Raw genomic sequence first — 14,253 nt, 5'->3', positions numbered from 1 at the left:
TGGTCAGATGGCCCATGTGGCCCCGGCGGTCCCCATGCAGTGATCCCCAGTTTCCCCGTCAGGGTCCTGACCTCAGGTCCGGGTGGCCCCCACCTGGCAGCCCCTGATGGGGGCCCTGGCCTGCATCCGGCATACCCCGCTCTTGGCCCCCTCACCTGCAGGGTCCACACACCTGCGTGTCCCCTGCCGCCCTCGAAGGCCCCAGGCCTCGGCTTCCCCTCCAGCTCGCCCCCCTAGCCTGCACACCCGGTGATCATGCCTCAGGGTCTCAGCTGCACGCGGGCAGGGCAGGCGGTCCCCACTCCTTGCATCGGCCTGGGCGGCCCTGGCTCCCGGGAGCTGCTCAACAAACAGCTATTTGGGTGATGCTCTGCCTGCCCTGACTTCCCGCTCTGGGTTTCAGGCTCTGCCGAGGGCCCCGGGCTTGCATCGGCCATGGTCTAGTTGTCTCTATGAGGCCCCTTCCTCTGTCCCAGGCCTCTGCCCTGCACGTGACCCACTGCCTGTTGCCAACCCACACCCTCTGCTGGGCCTGCTCTTCTGCCCCAGGCCTCTGAGGGTTGGGGGAGCCCCTCCCCTCTCCTGGGGCCAAGCCCAGCGTGCTGGGTGGGTGGGTGCCCTACGGAAGCAGTGCCGGGCGCAGAACCCCAGCTCTGAGGCCACAGGGGGCGCTGCGGACATGTCTGCAGCAGGTTTCGGTTACTCTCTGCTGCCACCGTGCATTTTTCCTGTGGTCACGGCGGGCCTGCCTCTGCGTCGGGCCTCCCAGCAGCGTTCCTGGCCACGACCAGTGGTCAGGCAGCTGAGAAGCAGAGGCTTCAGGAGATGGGAAGACCTGCGTCCCACGTGTCTGCCCTCTGAGGAGCCCCCAGACCCTTCACTTGGGCCACAGATGCTGCCCTTAAATCCAAAGCCTGGGTCCAGACATCCCCCTGCCCCGTCCTGTGGGACCCACAAGCATGTTGTCCTGGCAACCAACTGCCCGCTATCCTGGGAAGCCCCACAGAGAGGCAGAGCTCTCCAGAGACGGAGACAGAAACGGGATTAGGACCCAATGGGCAACATGAAAAGAGCTGGCTCCTCTGGTGCTGGCTGCGGATGCAGGTTTCCATGGCAACCAATAGCGCTGGGCAGGGAAAGGGGGCCATGGGGCTGGCGGCTCCGTCTCCGCCGGCGCGGGGGCTCCGGCGGCCCCGTCTCCACCGGCGTAGGGGCTCCAGCGTCCCCCGTCTCCGCGGGCGCGAGGGCTGGGGTGGGGGTGCGCTCAGGCCTGGAGGCAGGGCGGGGCTGGCACAAGGATGCTGCAATTAGAAAGTGGAGTTTTTCATCTTTAAAAGAGAGGGGAAAAAAAAATCTAAGCTTTTCCCATACATAAAAGTTTTAATTATGAGTGTAGCAACACTTAAAAATTATGTTTTGATTTAGAAATGAAACAGTCCTTTCACTTAGGTGTGGAAACTGCTGCGTCTGCGTTGGACGAGGCCCAGCCACGTGGCCTGCGTGGCAGGGCGCCCCTCTGCGGTCGGGGGCTACGTCACCCTCCGCGCGGCTGCTCTTCTCTGCTGCCGCCGGGCGCTCCCTACAGCCAGGGCCCCGTGCTGGCTGTCCGGTGGCCCGTGCGCTCCTTCCTTCTCCCCTCCTCCTCACTCCCCTTCTCCTGCTCTTTTCCTTTATTCATCCTGTTCCTTTCCTATTCTTAGAGGAGAGAGAGATGCTTGGAGAGCTTAGGTACCTTGCGGACATCAGGTGTGAGCTCGGGAAGACTGCTCTGGCCCTGGCCCCAGTGCCCGGTCCCCTGGGCAGGCCCCCAGGTGCAGGCCCCCCAAGTGTGGGCCCCCAGGTGTGGCATCCCCTGGTGCAGGCTGCCCAGAGGCAGGCCCTGGGCAATGCTTCCCCATGTCTCCAGGAAGTGTCTGGACCTTTGTGTCGAGTCCGGTGGGGGATTGGGCTGCCTCCACGGGGGTGGGATGAACAGTGGGAGGAGTGATTGAAGGGCTCTGGCTGCCGGGGGAGCACCCTTCTCCCCTCCTCCTGTGCTGTGGAGCCCTCTCACTGGCCCCAGGGAGGATGAGCCACAGTGCTCATGGGCTCAGGGCAGATGACCCCCGGAGCAGGTGACTCGAGTTGACCATCCCTGAAAGCGGCTCCTTTCATCATAAAGTTTTTCACTCAAGAATAAACTGCTTCTGGGACCTGAAGACACACTCTACCCCCAGCCCCGTGTGACTGGGGGAGAAGACACACTCTCTCCCTCTGTCTTTTGGAACTTCTGCTGATGGAGCTCAACCCACCCTACTGTGACCAAATGTCTGTTAACTTTGCTAATATCTCGGCCTCTTCACCTCCATGTGCCATCTTTTGTGATTTTCTCAACTCTGTTTTACCAAATCCAGTATTCTTTCTTCAGCTGCATCTGGTTTATGACTCAGCCCCTCTTGCCTTTTTTCAGTCAATGACTGTTTTTCACCTCTAGGTTTTCCACTTGAGACTTTTTCAGACTTCTCTGGCATATTTTCTTTGTTTCATTTGGGCTTGTATTGCGCCTCTGAACATTTTAGAATATAGAAGGATAAAAAGCCAAGATGACTTTTTAAAACTAATTTTTATTGGCGTATAGTTGCTTTACAATGTTTTCCTAGCTTCCGCTCTACAGCAAAGTGAATCTGCTCTACATATACACACATCCCCTCGTTTCTGGATTTCCTTCCCATTGGGCCACACAGAACGCTGAGCGGAGGCCCCTGTTTTATACAGTAGGTTCTCATTATCTACTTTTTACATAATCCAAGGTGATTTTGAAAAGTAGAATAGATTTTCTTGCCCTATGAGACACCAAAGTTTATTATGAAGCTACATGAATAAACAGAATGAGAACAAATATATTGACAAACAGACTGATAAAGCAAATTTTATTGCCAAGAAACTGGCTTCTGTTTATAAGAGAAATTGCTATTAGAAAATTGGTGCAAGAAAGAAAGGGATCCTTGATAAGTGGGCTGGGAAGTTTTGTTACCTCTATAACTAAAGGTTTATTTTACTCAATATAGAAGAACAAATTCATTAAGCTCTAAATGTGTAAAATAAAACACTAAAATTTTAGTTGGCCGTGAGGCAGAATGTCATAATAGCATCATGACAGATGATCCAGGAAAGATCAATACGTCCTGCTGCTTTCCTCATGCCATGCTCCCCTCTGAAGCAAAACAAAATTAAACGAAACAAAAGGTAAAGAAAAGGAAATCTTTCAAAAGAAACAAAAGGGGTCTTAAAAATAGTTGTGTGTGTGCTCAGTTGCTCGGTTGTGTCTGACTCTCTGCAGCCCCATGGACAGTAGCCTTCGAGGTTCCTCTGTCCATGGAATTTTCCAGGCAAGAATACTGGAGCATGTTGCCATTTCCTCCCTCAGTGGGTATTCCGGACCCAAGGATCTAACCTGCATTACCTGCATTGGCAAAAGGATTCTTTACCACTAGCGCCATCTGGGAAGCCCCAAAACATAGTAATTGTACAGAGTTACAAAACAGGGAAGGATGTTTGCAATGTATATAGCTGACAAACAGTTGAGACCAAAAGAGGTAATGAACTTTCACAAACCGATGAGGAAAATATAGGTAACTGAGTAGATAATTGAGCAAGGATGCAAACAGAAAATTTAGAGCAGATGAAACCAGAAAAGACAATGAATAAGAACAAAGATGTTCCATCCCACTTGCAATTAAAAAATGCCAATTAAAACCACAGCGGAGGGCTCTGTCTCCCCCAGGGAGAATGGAGCCCTGGGGAATTGCTCTTTTCCTGTAATCAGCCAGGAAACCTAACAAGGACTGAAGCACCTGTCTCCAGATGTCGGCTGGCAGGTAATGCAGGACCCTGATTGGTGAGTCTCCAAGATGCAGGGCAGAACAGAGCACCTGGGGAGACCTGCTTAGTCTCATTAGGTTGAGGATAGGGGTTGGAAAAGACAGAGGGAGCTGGACATAGTTGTCAGAGTGCTGGAGAGGAAGGATGTCTGAGGGAAGGAGAGCCCAAAGCTGTGGACACAGCCCCCAGAGGCTTTGCCTGCATCCTGATCTGCTTCTTCTTGGACCAAGTCCTCAAGGCTGGAGAAGGAGCCCCAGACAGCAGCTGCTGCAGTGGACACAGCCAGGATGCAGAGACCTTGTGATACCTGGGCTCTGGGGCCCCACGCTGATTCTAAAACTTCTGCTGGGGGACTTCCCTGCTGGTCCAGTGGCTAAGCCCAAGCTCCCAATGCAGGGGGCCTGGGTGTGATCCCTGGTTTGGGATCTGGATCCCACATGCCCCAACTAAGACCCAGCACAGCCGAATAACTAAATATTAAAAAATAAATAAAACTTACATGGGGATGTAAGGGATCTCGAAGAGCCAAAGCAGTTTTGGAGAAGGACAAATTTGAAGAGTTACAGCAGCTGAAAGAAAAACACACTATCGAGCTTGAGTAATCGGTGCACCATGGTATTAGCATAAGAATAGACACACGTAAGTAGAACAGGACAGAGCGTCCAGAAATAGAACCACACAGGTCTGCTAAATGATTTTTGACCAAGGTGTCAGGGTAATTCAATTGGGAAAGAATATTCTTTTCAAAAAGTGCTTTTTTGAAAAATTGAATATCTGTATAAAAAATGTAATCTCAATGCTTACCTTATACCAGGCACAACATTTAACACAAAATGGATCATCAACTTAAAACTTCTTAAAGTTTTCATATTTTAATATAAAATTGCAGTTTTAGTTTTAAAATAGGAAAAATATTTGTGACTTTGGGGTTAGGCAGAGATTTCTGATATGAAAAGCATAACCAGAAATGCAAAAGAAATTGGTAAATTGGACTTCATCAAAATGAAAAAATTGCTATTCAAAATATTTCAGTAAGAACAAGGAAAAGGCATGCCATATACCAGGAGGAAATATTCCAAAACATGTGTCTGATGAAAATGTCTGCATCTATAAAGACCTCTTACAGCCCAATAATTAACATAGAAACTTTGCCAACAAAGGTCTGTCTAGTCAAAGCTTTGGTTTTTCCAGTAGTCATGTATGGATGTGAGAGTTGGACTATAAAGAAAGCTGAGAGCTGAAGAACTGATGCTTTTGAACTGTGGTGTTGGAGAAGACTCTTGAGAGTCCCTTGGACTGCAAGGAGATCCAACCAGTTCATCCTGAAGGAGATCAGTCCTGGGAGTTCATTGGAAGGACTGATGTTGAAGCTGAAACTCCAATACTTTGGCCACCTGATGCGAAGAGCTGACTCATTTGAAAAGACTCAGATGCTAGGGATGATTGAGGGCAGGAGGAGAAGGGGATGACAGAGGATGAGATGGTTGGATGGCATCATGGACTCAATGGACTTGAGTTTGAGTAAGCTCCAGGAATTGGTGATGGACAGGGAGGCGTGGCGTGCTGCAGTCCATGGGGCCACAAAGAGTCGGACACGACTGAGCGACTGAACTGAACTGAACTGAACCGACAACAATTGGGCAAAATACTTGAGAAGATATATACATAGGAATGGCCAATAAGCATGTAAAAATGTTCATCTTCATTGGTGATTAAGGAAGCATAAATTAATGCAAATTTTCAATTAACACAAATGAGTGATACCACTCCCCATCCACTTAAATGGATAAACAAACAGAAACAAGTGAGTTGGCCGGTACACCAGCTTTACAGCAGGACAGGACCGCCAAGGGGAGGGGCCATCCCAAAGGACTCTTGAACGCAGCATTTGGACTTTGTACCCTCCAGACAGAGATAAAGAAACTATAAACAAATCTACAGTGGTATTTGTGAGCAATTCTGGGAGTACTGAATGTGGAACTGAACAAGTAAATAACTACATTGTCGTGATGGTAGTGAGGTTCCTTATTGTTGGAGAAATAGGAATGGGGCTGCTGGAATTGACCCGGTGGACTTGGACTTGAACTGGAAGAGCTGGTGTGAATTCATGTGACAGATGATCTACAGATAGGAGTAGGGACAGATGCAGTGTGTGTGTGTGCGTGCACGCAGTTCTCCACTGGAAGGAGCTAAGAAAACTATTTCTGGAGAATTCTTTCAACTAGACCTGGGCTGGGCAAGAACAAGATGGTCCTGGAATATCTTTCTGAGACAGAAAGCAAGAATGTACTCAGAGCAATGGGACACGTCAGAAGGACGCAGGGGTCAGCAAAAGGACACAAGAGGCGCCTCAGAGGAACTCCTAATTGCCAAATATGGAGCAGTCTGAACGTCAAAATAAATGACCACAATAGGTGATAACTTATAGAAAAGATAAGAATCCATGAAATTACATCAATCACACACAGACACAAGGAGAAGAGAAAGTTCTCTTCCTTCCCATAGAATCCCACTAGTAGCTAAGGTAGAGGAGTGATGGAATTAGAAAGTCATAATTTATCAACCACCACATTAGTAATTGCTTCAAGCAAATGTCACCAACGGATGCTTCAGCTCCTGGGTAAGAGTTGGAAGAGAAAGCAGAATTTACGCTGTCTCCCCACAGAGTATCTATAAGTACATGGGGAGGATAAAAACTTTCCAGTGGAGAAAATTGGCAGACAGCACTTTTACCAAGTGACCAAAGGCCACACGGCCAGCAAAGGGATGACTTGACGTCCTGGGCCTCCTGATGTGATGTGATTACTGAGGACACATGTCACTTGTGTAGCGTTCCTGACAAAAACACCTTACCTGAATCTAACCATGAAGAAACAGGACACAACCCCAAATCAAGTGAGGATCATCTTGCAAAATAAATGCCCTGTGCTTTTCAAAAATATCGAGATTGTTCAGCTAAGCATTTGGGATTAACACACACACACTGTTACATGTAAAATAGTGAAACAACAAGAACCCTGTACAGCCTAGGGAATACTACTCAATGCTCTGTAATAACCTACAAGGGAAATTAATCTGAAAAAGAATATATACGTATAAGTATAGCTGAATCACTTTGCTGTACATCTGAAACTAACACAACAGTAAACCAACTGTATTTTAATTTAAAAAGCAAGGGTATGAAGAAGAAAGAAAAACTAAAGAGGCTGACAAAACACAGGTGACATAGGATTACATTCTAGACATTTTTCTTTTTCTACAAACGTTAGTGTGACCTTTGGCAAAATTATACTGTATTAATGTCCTGCTTTTGATAATTGCCCTATGGTTATATAAAATGATGTCTTTTGATTTTACAAAATAATTCCTGAAGTATTAGATCCCCATCCTAAGTTGCTTAGTCATGTCCAACACTGTGTGACCCCATGGACTGTAGCCCACCAGCTCCTCTCTCCATGGGATTTCTCCAGGCAAGAATACTGGAGAGGGTTGCCATGTCCTCCTCCAGGGGATCTTCCCAGCCCAGGGATCAAACCCGAGTCTCTTGTGTCTCCTGCATTGCAGCTGGGCCCTTTACCACTAGTGCCATCTGCGGAGCCCATCTATGGGTACCAGAGTATTATTCAAAAACTTACTATCAAATGGTTCAGAAAAAATATTTGTGACAATAGAAAGAATGAGGAAGCCAAGATGACAAAATTCAACAGTTTTTGAAATCTGAATGAAGATGAACATGAATTGTTTGTATTGATTTTTTTTAGTTTGTATTGATTTGTTGACTTTGTCTGAAATTTTTTCAAAATAAAATGTAAATAAAATGCAAAAATTGGTAGCAGATTAGAATACACTGAGATTTTTCATATTCATGATTTTGAAAAATGAGAGAAATGTGGCAATATCAGAGGGAACCTCGTTCCTGTTGTTGAAGGGGGTGTGACCTCCGGGCGGAGATGCCCCCCGTGACCTGCCAGTTCCGTTCTAACAACTGCTGGGGAGCCTCCAGGGCAGATGCAAACGGACCCAGGCGCTGCACCTCTGCTGTCCCCAAGAGCTGGCCACGTGACCAACCACGTAGAAGGGTGCCTCGACCTTGTTATAACCACATCATGGATGAGCATGTCCGCAGGTAAAGTGAAGGATTCCGAGTTCGTGAGCCAAGATGCCGTGTTCTCCAGAACAGCACAGAACAGATTCTGAACGTTCTACACATTATGAAACACGGGGTTTAAAAAAAACCAAGCTACTCTATGGCTTATGAATGCACACTACCTATTATAAAACTATGACATATAGGTCGGGAATGATGTTAATTTCAGCGTAGTTATTTCTGAGAATGGAAGGTGAGTATGCAGACAGCTTCAAAAATGCAGATAATATTTCATTTCATGATAAATGACCTGAACATAGTATGACAGAATGTTAAGGTCTATTTATCTGGGTGATGAAGATGTATGTGTGTGTTGAGTTAATCTCTGATTTTTTCTTTTTCAGTATCTTTGGAGTGTTTCCTCATAAAGCAAAGTAACCCAGAGGTGGGTGCACTTTGACTCTGCCCCTCTCCCACCTGGTCTGGGTCCCGAGCCCATCCCCAGGCACCCTCTGCTCTGAGCTGGGGTCAGTGGGTGGGGAGCAGGGGCAAGGACGAGGGTGGGTGACCGAGAGGGCTCTGGGACACAGGACTCTCAGTGCTGGCCCGGAGGAGTCCTGGAAATGCAGATGAGCTGGTCATCTCCGGCAGAGGCGGGGAAACGTTCCCACGCCCTTCCCCAGGGTCCAGCCCCACCAGGCAGCTCCCCACGTGTTCCTTCTTCATCAGACTGGGGAACAAAGCTGTCCACTGTGACCAACGCAGGTCCCCCCATCCCGGAACCCCCCACCCCCCGCCCACTCCATTAACCCACAGGCTCCCCAGCTCGGGGGTGATGCCTCCTCCCAGCCTCCTGCTGGGACCTGGGCTCTTCTCCTCACAGGCCTCCCAGCTCGGGGGTGATGCCTCCCCCCAGCCTCCTGCTGGGACCTGGGCTCTTCCCCTCGCAGACCTCCCAGCTGCCTGTGTGCGCACGCCGCCTCTCTGTGTACCTCACGTAGCCTCTGGGTTTCAGGATCTGTCTGCCCGCAGCAGGGCTTCCACAGGCTGCTGGGAACTGAAGAAGGCTCCTCGCCTCTTAGCCAGGCCGTCAGTCTCCTCCCATGGTGGGTGGGGCCCTCCTCACCCTGGCCCCCACCTCTATGCACTTAGATAGGGTCTCCCCTGCAAGCACCCACCTCAAAGGGCAATGCCCGCCCTTCCCCAAGGAGCAAAGGGGAAGCAGGGCTTAGGGTCCAGGAGCCCCTGGATGGGAGATGATCCAGCAAATGCAGTTTTCTTCCTGACTTTCAGAGATTCCTGATCAATTCTGATGAGCTGAGGGGTTTCTGGGTGTCGCAGCTCCCCAGAGTTTGGGGTGAAGGCTTCGCTACCTGCTGTCAAGAGCCACGGCCTTTCACAGGACACATGCTGACCCGGTGCTTTGGCTGCTCCGCTGCAAAGAACAGCTACGCCAGCTTGAGCACTTTTATGAAAACTTCTCACTGAGGTGCAGTAAATATTTCTATTCTGAGCCTCTCATTTGTCTGAGAGCAGCTTATGTTCATTTATGACCCAGGGAGCTCATATTTCAACTTTATCAGGTTTAATAGGCTGTAAACTAAGAACACCAAATCTAATGCAACATAAAATTGTAGAAACGAGCCAAACAGGTGCATAATTGGCATCCGAATGGCTCTGAACTATCAACTTTTGTACAGAACAACATATTTTGGTTATTTCTAGGTGGGGTTAGCCACAGGTAATACAGTTGGTTTTGCTCAAAAGGCATCTACTTAATAGTGTCATTTCTTTAATTAGGAGAGGCAGCTAGAAACCCATTTTCACATAATGAAATACAGGAGGTTCAAAGTAAATTTTACTAAAACACAGGGCAATTTCTTAAGTTTAGCCTGAGAAAGGCCTGTAGGAAATAAAGAAGGATGCGATTTGATAATGGAATTGTAAAAGCAATTTTAGGATATAAATTTTGTTTTTTGAAGTCATGATTTTGAGAGACAAGCTGTTGATAATCTCCTTATATAAATATATGCATAAACATGCAATTACCTGCTATTACAATCCTATTAAAATGTGCCAGGCTTTCCATTTAGCAGGCATTCAATCTTAATAGAATTGGAAACTTAGAGAACGGCTCATAAATTCACTCCTGGGAGGAGCAGAAACTTTCTTGACTCACTTGGCTGTGGTGGGTGCCCGTGGCCCGCACGCCCTCCTGGAGGCAGCCCTTCCTCATCGCCCCCTCCACCCGTTCATCCGGGCTCCCCGCCTCCCCTTCCCCAGTGCCCTCTGGGGGACATTCCTGGAATGCTCTGGCTTGTTGCTGTTCTGTCTCCTTCTCCTGCCTGCTCTCGCTGACCCCTGGAGAGCCGTGGCGGTCACTGTGTCCCTGCCCAGCTCGCACGCTGGCCCAGAGGCTCCTGGCCTCCCGCACTGTCTCTTCTGCCAGAGCCGTGGCTCCTCCCATGCTGCCGCCCGCTCGCTCACCTGTCACCGCCCCATCGCCTCCGTGTGTTGACATCTGCACCCAACACCTAGTCCACATCCCCGCTGCCTCCCTCCCGTGTCCACCAGTCCCAGCAACCTCAGCAGGGACACAGTCCACCGCTGCATACCTTGGCCTCTTGTTTCCGGAAACTTCCATTTCCCATGATGTATCTTTCCCCATAGTAGTCAGGGTTCTCTCTGAAAAAAAAAAAAAAAACAAAAAACAAAAAACAGAACCGAAAGGGTGTGTGTATGTGTGCATGCGTGCTGAGTCGCTTCAGTCGTGTCCGACTCTGTGAGACCCCACGGACTGTAGTCTGCCGGGCTCCTCTGTCCACGGGATTCTCCAGGCAAGAATACTGGAGTGGGTTACCATGCCCTCCTCCAGGGGATCTTCCCGACCCAGGGATCAAACCACATCTCATGTCTCCTGCATTGGCAGATGGTTCTTTACCACTAGTGCCCCCTGGGAAGCCCCATGTGTGTGCCTATGTTCTGTTTTTAGTGAACTAGTGGATAATCATGATACACACGTGGAGGGTCCCTTTACAACCACGAGGCTACAAAACTAAAGTCAACTCGGCAAGGCTGTAAGAGAAAAAACACTAGCAAAGGAGGGTTTTGGAAGACTACAGTTCTATTTCTAAGTCCTCTCTAACGAGAGCATGCTGTGTGTGCGGCTCACTGGTGTTCCACGCTCTGTGACCTTATGGACCGTAGCCCGCCAGGCTCCTCTGTTCGCGGGCTTTCCCAGGTGAGATCCTGGAGTGGGTTGCCATTTCCTTCTCCAGGGGATCTTCCCGACCCAGGGATCAAACTTGCGTCTCTTGCGTCTCCTGCAGTGGCGGGTGGGTTCTTTTCCACTGGTGCCATCTGGGAAGCCCTAAAGGAAAGCAGAGGCAATATCATTGCTGTTAGACACAGATGATTTCAAGGCTAAAATATTAAGCAAAATGAAGAGGCACATGTTGTTTTGGTAAATGAAAATTAACCGTTGTTGGCATGGTCTGAGCTTAGGTTCCTGGAAACCAAACCTGGAGACAAGGGTCTGAGACACCATCCTGTAAAATGTGAGGATGTGGGAGAGGAGACGGGGTGGGAAGGCCTGTATAGGGTGTGTGTTAGGGATCTCCAGGGAGACAACCAAAAGGGTGTCTGCTTATCTAGCTGGCCATCTCTCTCTATCTACCTGTCTACCTATCTACCATCTACCTATAATCTGTCTGTCATCTATCTATCAATATCCATCATCTCTGTCCCCCCATCAGTCTGTCTTTCTGTCTATCTACCTATTTACCTATCTAAAGAGACCTATTGTAAGAAACAGATTTTTTATGGAGGCTGCAAGCCTCACCATCAGCTCTCTGCAAGCTGAGACCCCAGAGAGCTGGCGGCATCGCTCTGAGACAGGGAAGCTGATGAGTGAGTCTCAGTCTGAGGGGGAGACCGATGTCCCAGCTCACACGGGCTGAGAGTGTGAACTCCCACTTGCTTCCTTCAAAATTAAATAAGAAAATGCCTGTGAAGCACTTGAGTAACACATGGAATCTCAAAAGTTTACTATTAGAATGTGATAATGATGGCAGCTGTTATTATTCAATATTCTAAACCTTTAATGGCATGATCAGAAACTATTCCTTCAAGTTTCACTGAACTAAATAAATGATTATAGTAGTCCACAAAAAGGCAGTTAAAATAAAAAAGCCAATCATGCTTTCAGACTATGAAATACCAAAAGGAAACACCACAGAAGTTGATAAAACTATAATTTTCAAAGTGAGGTTTGAATGTTGTTAAATAATTAAACAAATCCAGTATTTTTGGAGACTTAAAAACACATTTTATTTCAGGAAAAGGAAAGAAGACAAAATTGGAGATGAGGGAGAAGGTGTGATGAGAGAGTTTGAGCAGGTTTTTCTTTTTTAGGAAGCATGAGTGTTATGCAGAGGGAAATGATATTAAATTTAAAAAGTGTGGAGCTTTTGTGAAGATCATTTCCCCCTGAAGTCTAATAAAAAATCAGAGAACTTGAAAAACTGACTATTGATAAAATTGATTGTAAAAATTTATTGCATAATCACTCTAAAAATGTGCCAGATTGTAAACAAGGAAATTATTTTAAAATCTCAGGGAGCTGATTATTCACATTGTATGATCTGTCCCAAGTTCAGAAAGAGACAGAAAACCCACCCATTTATTAAGAGATGTGTGCACTTATGAAATAAATTTTTTAAAAAAATATAGTAAACAGATCAGAGTGGATGTCAAATCCTAAATTAACAAACATAGCAGAACAAAACAACCCATAACAGTGTGTTAAAAGACTATCTCATCAAAACTTAAAACATTTTATCCTATAGTACAAATTTGCATTTAAATTAGAAAACTTTAAAAAAAAATAGCATCTCAATGGTGTAAACAAGCAGTTATATATAAGAAAGTGAATATTTGCTAAAAAGGTCCTTGATAGAGTCAGACTCCAAAAGTCTTGGTATATACTTCCTCACCATGCTAAAAATCATATTGATCTAATCACCTCACACCTCAGCAGTGACATACTGCAGGGCTTCCCACCCAAAACAGGAAAGGAAGATTATGTTGTTTTTGGTGGTCCGGGAATTCCAGCCAGTGCAGAAGGCTAAAGAGTGAGAGGCTAAGTGTTGGAAAGGAAACTGAAATTAAAAGACGCTTGCTCCTTGGAAGAAAAGCTATGACAAACCTAGACAGCATATTAAAAAGCAGAGACATTACTTTGCCAACAAAGGTCCATCTAGTCAAAGCTATGGTTTTTCCAGTAGTCATGTATGGATGTGAGAGTTGAACTATAAAGAAAGCTAAGCGCTGAAGAAAGAAAGCTGAGCGCTGAAGAATTGATGCTTTTGAACTGTGGTGTTGGAGAAGACTCGTGAGAGTCCCTTGCACAGCAAAGAGGTCAAGCCAGTCAATCTTAAAGGAGATCAACCCTGAATATTCACTGGAAGGACTGATGCTGAAGCTGAAGCTCCAATACTTCGGCCACCTGATGTGAAGAGCTGACTCATTGGAAAAGACCCTGATGCTGGGAAAGACTGAAGGCAGGAGGAGAAGGCAGGAGGAGTGGCGACAGAGGATGAGACGGCTAGATAGAATCACTGAGTCAATGGACATGAATCTGAGCAAACTCCAGGAGATAGTGGAGGACAGAGGCACCTGACATACTGCAGTCCCCGGGGTCATAAAGAGTTGAATATAGCTTAGTGACGAAACAACAACAACAAAGGAAAATCTAATGTCAAACTATTTGCAGATGATCTAATTTCTTCTAAACCCCCCAGGGGATTCACTTGAAAAATGTTTAGAAGATATTTAAATTATAATACTGTGGCATAATAAAAGTATTTGAATTACTAACTTCCTTGCATCCCAGGCATTGCCAGTTAGAAACACAATGGAGAAAATCTTACACTTGAGAATAGTGGAAAAATACAATGTCCACAAGTATGAGAAAAGTGTGGGTGCTGAAGTAAAGCTTTCGTCTCTTTACTTAACTATGCAAGTAAGACTGGACTAGATGGGCCAGTGGAGATTTGCTGGGCTCTTAAACTGGAAAACCAGGAAAAATGTGTAAGAATGATGTGTATATGCCATTCTGTGCCAAATCCAAGTTCCAGAGAGGTGAAAAAATAAAAACAATTAATCTAGGGTGTAATACATTAATATGGCTGAGATATTTATTCAAAAGAAGGGAGATAGGAAGAACTATGACCAAGCAGAGGTCAAAACACTTTGTGTGCCATTAATAAAAATAGCATAAATCATGCAAATACAGTTTCACATAC

Source organism: Dama dama, chromosome 15, assembly GCF_033118175.1.
Source record: "Dama dama isolate Ldn47 chromosome 15, ASM3311817v1, whole genome shotgun sequence".
In the NCBI taxonomy this organism is placed as follows: Eukaryota; Metazoa; Chordata; class Mammalia; order Artiodactyla; family Cervidae; genus Dama; species Dama dama.
This window is presented reverse-complemented; position numbering follows the sequence as displayed.